The sequence below is a fragment of the Oncorhynchus masou genome, chromosome 1, assembly GCF_036934945.1.
Source record: "Oncorhynchus masou masou isolate Uvic2021 chromosome 1, UVic_Omas_1.1, whole genome shotgun sequence".
Classification (NCBI taxonomy): domain Eukaryota; kingdom Metazoa; phylum Chordata; class Actinopteri; order Salmoniformes; family Salmonidae; genus Oncorhynchus; species Oncorhynchus masou.
This window is the reverse complement of record NC_088212.1, coordinates 57,632,798-57,642,392: the sequence shown is the minus strand read 5'-3', so window position 1 is coordinate 57,642,392 and position 9,595 is coordinate 57,632,798. Positions and strand designations below refer to the sequence as shown.

The 9,595-nt window shown below is 42.2% G+C and overlaps 1 protein-coding gene across 3 annotated transcripts in view; it reads left to right on the top strand.

Annotated features, from left to right (window-relative positions):
- LOC135546842 (protein kinase C and casein kinase II substrate protein 3-like) overlaps positions 1-9,595 on the top strand; it is a 32,769-nt gene that overhangs the window by 1,168 nt on the left and 22,006 nt on the right. Inside the window, exons 2-3 of one of the 3 annotated variants that reach the window (XM_064975417.1) lie at positions 4,669-4,787; positions 7,721-7,831. The gene's annotated coding sequence lies outside the window, so the exon portion shown is untranslated. Of the gene's footprint in view, positions 1-4,668; positions 4,788-7,720; positions 7,832-8,194; positions 8,288-9,595 lie in introns of those variants that run through there. The other 2 variants (XM_064975424.1, XM_064975429.1) reach the window with 2 other exon arrangements.

The following is a 9,595-nucleotide window of genomic DNA, read 5'->3' as shown; positions in this document are numbered from 1 at the left end:
TGGATCTTTTTCTAGTCTCATTTATTGCAGTGTAGCCTATATGCTTCTCCTGGGACACACAGCCATTCTCTAAGGACTGGTTTTGGAAACAATGGCCTGGACATGGTACACTATGTTAATGTGTGACACATCACCTTGAGACAATGCCATTTAGGCATACTGCATTAGACTCTGTGTGTCTATAATGTAGCCTCTGGTGGTCTCACACTTGCTGCCAAGCTTTCTCGTTGCTTAAATAACCCTTCCTGCTGTTATACTATCTTGAGCCTGGAGTGCAGGATTTTCTCAATGCCAGCTCTATGAGATCTGTGGTTTAGAAATGGGAGTTTCAGTCCGTCTGCAAGTAGCGAAAACAGTCGGCCTTTCCTTAGGCTTGTTGTGTGTAGGCCAGTACTAACTGCACTCTGTACGTTGACATTGCTTTAAACTTCTTCCTCCATTAGTTTCAAGGATTGTAAGAGGGAATCATCTGAAGTACAGAGATATTCAACACCAGTCCCTGAGGGCCTCAGTACTGCTGTTTCTTTTCTTTTTTTCATTGTTGTTGAAGACAACCTGTATTGATTATTGACACCTCCAGAGATTTTAGCACAGAGCAGACTACACTGTTTTTATTCCTTTGTTCTATGTAGTTATTGGACATCTGTTTGTTCCACAACCTGTCTTTGTGTCTCATTACCAACACTGGGATTTGAGGTTCACTGGGCCCTCTAGGGTAGGGTACATGGAGCTGTGCTGTGGCCAAACAGTGTATCCTTTTACTGGGGTAGGTGCTCCATGGAAGATTTGCAGAAATGCAAACCATTGAGCTTGAATTCTGGATGTTTGGCTTTAGACTTGAGGTGGCGTTTTTAGTTATATTATTGCGTATGCAACTGCAATCGACCAGCCACTAAATATTCTTTAATCTTTTCAACAATGAATCAATTATGTAAACATTCTTGTGTTGGTTGGTGACAGTGGAGAACACTTTGCACCACTCTCCTTTCCACAGGGTTTTCCAAAATCCGCCCCCCCTTAGATGCATGTTTTGCCCTAGCACTACACAGCCGATTTAAAATAATCAAAGCTTGATAATGAGTTGGTTATTTGAATCAGCTGTATAGTGCTAGGGCAACAAAACAAAAACTTACCCCCCAGGACTGAACCCTGATATCCAGATCCATTAGCCTGCCTTTTGTCAGCATTGGACTGCTTATGTAATTAAACCAGGTCTCTCATTGAAATAATCCATGACTTCAGTCGTCAGTATCAATGACTGACATGCCTGATCACTCAAGCCATGTGCTTCAGTGACGTGTCCTCTGGACCTGTCAATTCAAAGGGATGGGCTAGTTCAACCAATGTACTAATTTACCCCATGACGGGCTACCTCGGTCAACCGAAGGGTCAGACACTCAACATGCGGGTTTGGTTTAGTGTTAGCATCCTTGAGTGCAAAACAATTTTTGTGGTTGGATCCCTGTTTGCGTGCCCCAAACATGTATATCAACTCAAAGTAACTTGTTATCAATGTATAGATACATGGAATGCTTTAATTTAGGTGGAGGAAATGCAGTTTGTTGACAGGGAGGATGTCTCAGTTCTGGGAAGCGGCCATATGTTACAGCTCGTGAGAGAAGCATGATTAATGTTAGCCTTGTGTAGTGAAGGAATGTCTAAAATGCCATGGGGGCTGTCACCTGCCTTCAGTTTCTTTGGGCGTGTCTACACTTGATACTTAAATGCGACTTCTGCTATCAGAGTACGAAGATCGCTTTGGCCGGATTTTTGTGTAGATCTGGTTGACCACTTCAGAAGGTGGTCAGGGATGCATTGTGTGCGGATTTCTCCTGTGTCTGGGCGGAATCCGGCTACCAAAAATTGCATTCAGTGGGTGACGTCATCAGCACTCCTCCCACAAGTCTCAAGAAAACTTGTTTTGAGACCGAGAGGCACCTTTTCTTTACAACTTTGGCAAAAATACATTCCTTGTGTGTGAGGAATGTGTTTGCTGGCCTCATGCTAGCCAGCTAGTTAATATTTAGATTTTTTTGTGTGTAGCTTGTTATGCAATCCCTTTATTGTTGCTTGCTGGCTAGATAGCTACAGTATTTACTACTGCCATCAGTTATTTTTTTTAAATTCTAACCCCTGGTTGAAATTGAGTGTTTGGTGTATTGGTTTGATTTCCAACTGCAAAAGACAAAATGTAATGACATTTTAAGATTGTTAACTAGAATGTAAATTTTAAAAACAAAATGAAGGCCTGGACTAAATTATTCAAAGACCATTTGGTTGAAAGCAAGCGATTCTCATTTGTATAATTTCTCACCTCGGGTAAGTTGCAGGTGCGTACAGGGTAAAATTAGCTGTTCATCCAGTTTTGAAAAGGGAACCGAACATTATGCTACATTTTAAAGTGCCAATATATTTGACTGTGACTGTAAGTAACCTTGTCTCAGCCCCCCAACCCAGGGTTGGTAACAAAATATTGGGGCTAAACGGATTTCTTCTCTTTGATTCCTAGCAGGTTATTTTAGATGTGATCCTGACCTTCCGTAGTTGGAGGGTCTCTTTTTAGAGGTCGACGATTAATCGGAAAGGCCGATTTTTATTTTTTTTAAATTCGTGCCGATTTCAAGTTTTCATAACATTCGGCATTTCTGGACGCTCATTGCACTCCACGAGGAGACTGCGTGGCAGGCTTGACTACCTGTTCTGCGAGTGCAACAAGGAGCGAGCTAGAATTAAACTTATCTTATAAAAACAATCAATCTTAACATAATCACTAGTTAACTACACATGGTTGATATTGCTAGTTTATCTAGCTTGTCCTGCGTTGCATATAATCGATGCAGTGCCTGTTAATTTATCATTGAATCATAGCCTACTTAGCCAAACTGGTGATTTAACACTGTCGTTGCACCAAGGTGTACCGAACCATAAACCTCAACGCCTTCCTTAAAATCAATACACAAGTATACATTTTTAAACCTGCATATTTAGTTAATATTGCCTGCTAACATTAATTTCTTTTAACTAGGGAAATTGTCACTTCTCTTGTGTTCTGTGCAGCAGTTTGGGCTGCCTGGCTTGTTGCAAACTGTGTGAAGACTATTTCTTCCTAACAAAGCTAGCCAACTTCGTCAAACGGGGAATGATTTAACAAAAGCGCATTTGCGAAAAAAAGCCTAATTGTTGCACGTATGTACCTAACCATAAACATCAATGCCTTTCTTAAAATCAATACACAAAGTATATGTTTTTAAACCTGCATATTTAGTTTAAAGAAATTAATGTTAGCAGGCAATATTAAACTAGTTTCACTTCTCTTGCATTTGCACGCAGAGTCAGGGTATATGCAACAGTTTGGGCCACCTGGCTCGTTGCAAACTAATTGGCCAGAATTTACGTAATTATGACATGACGTTGAAGGTTGTACAATGTAACATGAATATTTAGACTTATGGAGGCAACCCGTGAGAAAATACGTAACGGTTCCGTATTTCACTGAAAGAATAAACGTTTTGTTTTCGAGATTATAGTTTCCGGATTCGACCATATTAATGACCTAAGGCTCGTATTTCTGTGTGTTATGTTGTAACTAAGTCTATGATTTGATAGAGTAGTCTGACTGAGCGGAGGTAGGCACCAGGAGGCTCGTAAGCATTCATTCAAACAGCACTTTAGTGCGTTTGCCAGCAGTTCTTCACAATGCTTCAAGCATTGCGCAGTTTGACTTCAAGCCTATCAACTCCTGAGATTAGGCGGGTGTAACCGATGTAAAATGGCTAGCTAGTTAGCGGGGTGTGCGCTAATAGCGTTTCAATCGGTGACGTAACTCGCTCTGAGCATTCTAGTAGTTGTTCCTCTTGCTCTGCATGGGTAATGCTGCTTCGATGGTTGCTTTTGTTGTGTTGCTGGTTCGAGCCGAGCGAGGAGAGGGATGAAAGCTATACTGTTACACTGGCAATACTAAAGTGCCTATAAGAACATCCCAATAGTCAAAGGTATATGAAATACAAATGGTATAGAGAAAAATAGTCCTATAATAACTACAACCTAAAACTTCTTACCTGGGAATATTGAAGACTCATGTTAAAAGGAACCACCAGCTTTCATATGTTCTCATGTCCTGAGCAAGGAACTTAAACGTTAGTTGTTTACATGGCACATACTGCACTTTTACTTTCTTCTCAAACACTTTGTTTTTGTATTATTTAAACCAAATTGTTTCATTTTCTTTGAGGCTAAATTGATTTGATTGTATTATGTTACGTTAAAATAAGTAAAATAAGTATTCTTGTCATTGTAATTGTCATTATTACAAATACATTTTTTAAAAATCCGATTTTAATCATTATCGGCTTTTTTTGGGTCCTCCAATAATCGGTATCGGCGTTGAAAAATCATAATCGGTCAACCTGTAGTCTCTTCCAAGACCACCACACTGCATAGTTTTCCAGCACACCCATGACTGGTTTTCCAATGCTTCTGTGTGACATTTCACTCTCTAATTCAGAATCTGCCACCTTTTGGAGCCAGGACTTATTATAACCATCTGACTGCTAGCCTCATTCATGCTCTGATCGTGAGTGGTTCTCCTCCACTGCTCATGCTGTGCTCCTCTATACTTGATTTCTCCCTGTTATCCTCATTTCTCACACTCCTGCCCCTCTCTTCCAGTGCCACAGAGAAAGCCAAGTTCCTCAACAGGGACCTCTCTTCCAGTGCCACAGAAAGCCAAGTTCCTCAACAGGGACCACATCTTTGACCTCATCCCATCTCAATTAATTTAATCTTGGGTAAGTCCTCTTCGTGTTCCACTCCTATGCAATTTGTGGATAATGCATTTTTATATTTTATTTTTTTCCTCTGTGCTGTATTTGTCTGACTGAATATTATTGGGTAGTCTGTCTGACCTTTTGGGCATGGGCTTTTTCCCCATTGCTATGAGGTTTATGTCATCTCCCTCAGTTAATCTTCACCTCTACCATGATTCACACAAGAATGCCTGGCCTCTTAATCCAATAATTGGAATATGTGAAGTTTTTCACCTAAAGTGTTACTCAAGTCACTATCGATAGCAATCAATGAGTAATATTCTGAGTTCTTATATGCCATACATTTAAGGCTTTAATAGTATTCAGCACAAGTATTTCCTTTGCTGTGTTAATGTCGTATTGTTGTAGCAACACAATTATTTGCTTTGGTTTGTAAAACATTGGGATTATCACCTGGTGTTCTTCAGTGTAGGACTGATCTATATTTAGGAGTTGTGCATTTGGAAAGTATTCAGAACCCTTGACTTTTCCACATTTTGTTACGTTACAGCCTTATTCTAAAATGTATTAAATAACACATTTTCCTCATCAATAGCCCATAATGACAATGTGAAAGTTTTTTAGAAATTGTATTTAAAATGACAAACTGAATTACCTTATTTACATAAGTATTTGAGAAGATGGCGCCAAAGAACATGGCTGTTTTACATTCTCCCAACCAATTGTGCAATTTCTTTTTTTGTGTAACTTATTTTTTAAACTTATTGTGTACATAATGTTGCTACTACCGTCTCTTATGACCGAAAATAACCTCTGGACATCAGAAAAGAGATTACCCACCGCGGAATGGAAGAAACTTTTTTTCCTTTAACGAGTCCGACTAGAAGGATATCCGGCTTTCACTGGAACAGGCCCAGATCTACGCCTTTTGCGTGAAGAAAAGATGCAGGAAAAGGGGACGCAGATCGGGGCTCCTTCTGAGAAGCCGGAGGCGAGCAAGTAAACTCCCAATGCCTTCCATTCTTCTTGCTTGGTGACATATTAAGATTATACGACCAATGGGCCATTAAAAAGTGTAACATTTTATGGTTCACCGAGACGTGGCTGAACGAAGAAATTGACAATATTGAGCCGGTGGGATTTTCCATGCATCGGCAGAACAGAGACGCTACCTCTGGTAAGACGAGGGGTGGGAGTGTCTTTTTGTCAACAACAGCTGGAGCGATGTCTAATATGAATGAAGTTTTGAGGTATTGCTTGCCTGAGATAGCTTACCATGAGGTATTCTGTCGACCATACTATATACCAAGAGTTTATCAGTATTATTCATGGCTGTCTATTTACCACCATAAAGCGACGCTGGCACTAAGACCGCTCTCAACCAACTCTATAAGGCCATAAGCAAAGAAGAAAATGCTCACCCAGAAACGGCGCTCCTCGTGGCCGGGGACTTTAATGCGGGAAAACTTAAATCAGTTTAACCACATTTTTACGAACATGTCACGTTGCAACCAGGGGGGAAAACATTCTTAGTCCATCTTTACTCCACACAGATGCGTACAAAGCTCTCCCCTGCCCTCCATTTGGAAAATCTCACCACAATTCTATCCTCCTGATTCCTGCTTACAAGCAAAAACTAAAGCAGGAAATACCGGTGACTCGCTCAATACAGAAGTGGTCAGATGACGTGGATGCTACACTACAGGACTTTTTTGCTAGCACAGACTGGAATATGTTCCCGGGACACATCCAATGGTATTGAGGAATACACCACCTCAGTCATCGACTTAATCAATAAGTGCATCAATGATGTCATCCCCACAGTGACTACGTACATATCCCAACCAGAAGCCATGGATTACAGGCAACATCCGAATCACGCTAAATGCTTTTTCTGCCACTTTCAAGGAATGGGAGACAAATCCGGACGCTTATAAGAAATCCCCCTAGGCCCTCAGATGAACCATCAAACAAGCAAAGTGTCAATACAGGATTAAGATTGTATCCTACTGCTCCGAAGCTGGTCGACTGTGGCAGGGTTTAAGCTATTAAGGGCTATGAAAGGAAAACCAGACGCGAGCTGCCCAGGCCTACCAGACGAGCTAAATGCCTCTTATGCTCGCTTTGAGGCAAGCAACACTGAAGCATGCACGAGACCACCAGCTGTCCTGGATGACTGTGGGATAACGCTCTCGGTACCCAATGTGTACAAAACCTTTTAAACAGGTCAACATTCACAAAGCCGCGGGGCCAGATGGATTACCAGGGCGTGTACTCAACTGGCAAGTGACTTCAATGACATTTTCAACCTCTCCCTGACCGAGTCTGTAATACCTACATGTTTTAACTAATTCGATATAGGGGGCGCTCTTTTAATTTTTGGATGACAAAACGTTCCCGTTTTAAACTAGCTATTTTGTAACGAAAAGATGCTCGACTATGCATATAATTGACAGCTTTGGAAAGAAAACACTGACGTTTCCAAAACTGCAAAGATATTATCTGTGAGTGCCACAGAACTGATGCTACAGGTGAAACCAAGATGAAATTTCAAACAGGAAATGGCCCAGATTTTGAGGGCGCTGTGTTCCAATGTCTCCTTATATGGCTGTGAATGCGCCAGGAATGAACCTACACTTTCTGTCGTTTCCCCAAGGTGTCTACAGCATTGTGATGTATTTGAAGGCATATCATTGGAAGATTGACCATAAGAGACTACATTTACCAGGTGCCCGCTTGGTGTCCTCAGTCGTAATCTCCAGCTGCGTGCATTTTTCCATTTTCTTCAGAGGAGAAACACAACTGCCACGAATGATTTATCATTGAATAGATATGTGAAAAACACCTTGAGGATTGATTCTAAACAACGTTTGCCATGTTTGTGTCGATATTACAGAGTTAATTTGGAAAAAAGTTTGTTGTAATGACTGAATTTTCGTTTTTTTTTTTCTTAGCCAAACGTGATGAACAAAATGGCGTGATTTCTCCTACACACAATCTTTTTGGAAAAACTGAACATTTGCTATCTGAGTCTCCTCATTGAAAACATCCAAAGTTCTTCAAAGGTAAATTATTTTATTTGAATGCTTTTCTTGTTTTTGTGAAAATGTTGCCTGCTTAATGCTATGCTAATGAGCTTGAGGCTATGATTACACTCCCGGATACTGGATTGCTCGACGCAAGAAGTTAAGCAGACCACCATAGTCCCTGTGCCCACTCACGGCAGTAGCCGTGAAGTGCTTTGAAAGGCTGCGCATGGCTCACATCAGCAGCATTCTTCCGGACATCATAGACTCACTCCAATTCGCATACCGCCCCAACAGATCCAAAGATGACGCAATCTCAATCGCACTCCACACCATCCTTTCTCATCTGGACAAAAGGAACACCAATGTGAGAGTGCTGTTTATCGGCTACAGCTCAGCATTCAACACGATTGTGCCCTTAAAGCTCATCACCAAGCTATGGACTTTGGGACTAAACACCTGGACATCCTGACGGGCCGCCCCCAGGTAGTAAGGGTAGGTAACAACATATCTACCACGCTTATCCTCAACACTGGTGCCCCTCAGGGGTGTGTACTTAGTCTCTTCCTGTATTCCCTGTTCACCCACGACTGCGTGGCCAAACACGACAACAACACAGCCTGATCACTGACCACAAAGAAACAGCTTATAGGGAGGAGTTCAGAGAACTGTCAGTGTGTTGCTCACATTGGGGGAGAGGTTGTTGTCCTAGCAAGACAAAGGAGCTGATCGTGGACTCCAGGAAAAGGCGGGCTGAAACAGGCCCCCATTAACATCAACAGGGCTGTAGTGGAGCGGGTGAAGAGCTTCAAGTTCCTTGGTGTCAACATCACCAACAAACTATCATGGTCCAAGCACACCAAGACAGTCGTGAAGCGGGCACGACAAAACCTATTCCCCCTCAGGAGACAGAAATATTTGGCATGGGTTCTCAGATCCTCAAAAGGATCTACAGCTGCACCATTGAGAGCATCCTGACTGGTATGGCAACTGCTCGGCATCTGACCATAAGGCGCTACAGAGGGTAGTGCGAACGCCCCAGTACATCACTGGGGCCAAGCTTCCTGCCATCTGGGACCTATATAATAGGTGTCAGATGAAAGCCCATAAATTTGTCAGACTCCAGTCACCCAAGTTATAGACTGTTTTCTCTGCTACCACACAGCAAAGCGGTACCAGAGCGCATGTCCAGGATCAAAAGGCTCCTCAACAGCTTCTACCCCCAAGCCATTAGATGGCTGAACATTTCATAAAAATTGCCACCGGACAATATACATTGACCCCCCCCCCCCTCCCCCACCATAGCTGCACATGCTGCTCGTATAATGACTACAAGTTTCCAGTGTGGTTTATGGCTCTTGGCTTCTCCTTTTAATCTGAACCAATTTTGGAGGGAACAGGAGCCAATGTTCAGTTTCTTACTCTGTCAGCATGGATAACATCCTGAGGAGAGACGTATAACTTAATATCTCCAGGTAGTGTTTCTATGTTTTGTCATTTTATTAATCTAGCTGGAATGTTTGTCTCTAAGCAATGTAAGTAAACCAGTTCCACATGCTACGAGTTGTTCTTAAAGCCACATCTGAGGGGGGCGGAGGGGTGAAAGCTCCCATAATGAGTTCTGAATGTGCTGCCATTTGGTATCCAGTTTCCCTCTATGCTGTTCAGTCCTTGGCCTACTGGCCCACAAATACGTGTTTCCAGCTCTGACTTGAGACAACTAGTGCCCTTTTTCCATGAAGGGTTCACCAGTCTTTGACCCAAATCCCTCTGACTGCTACACAGGATCTGCTGTCTTCTGTC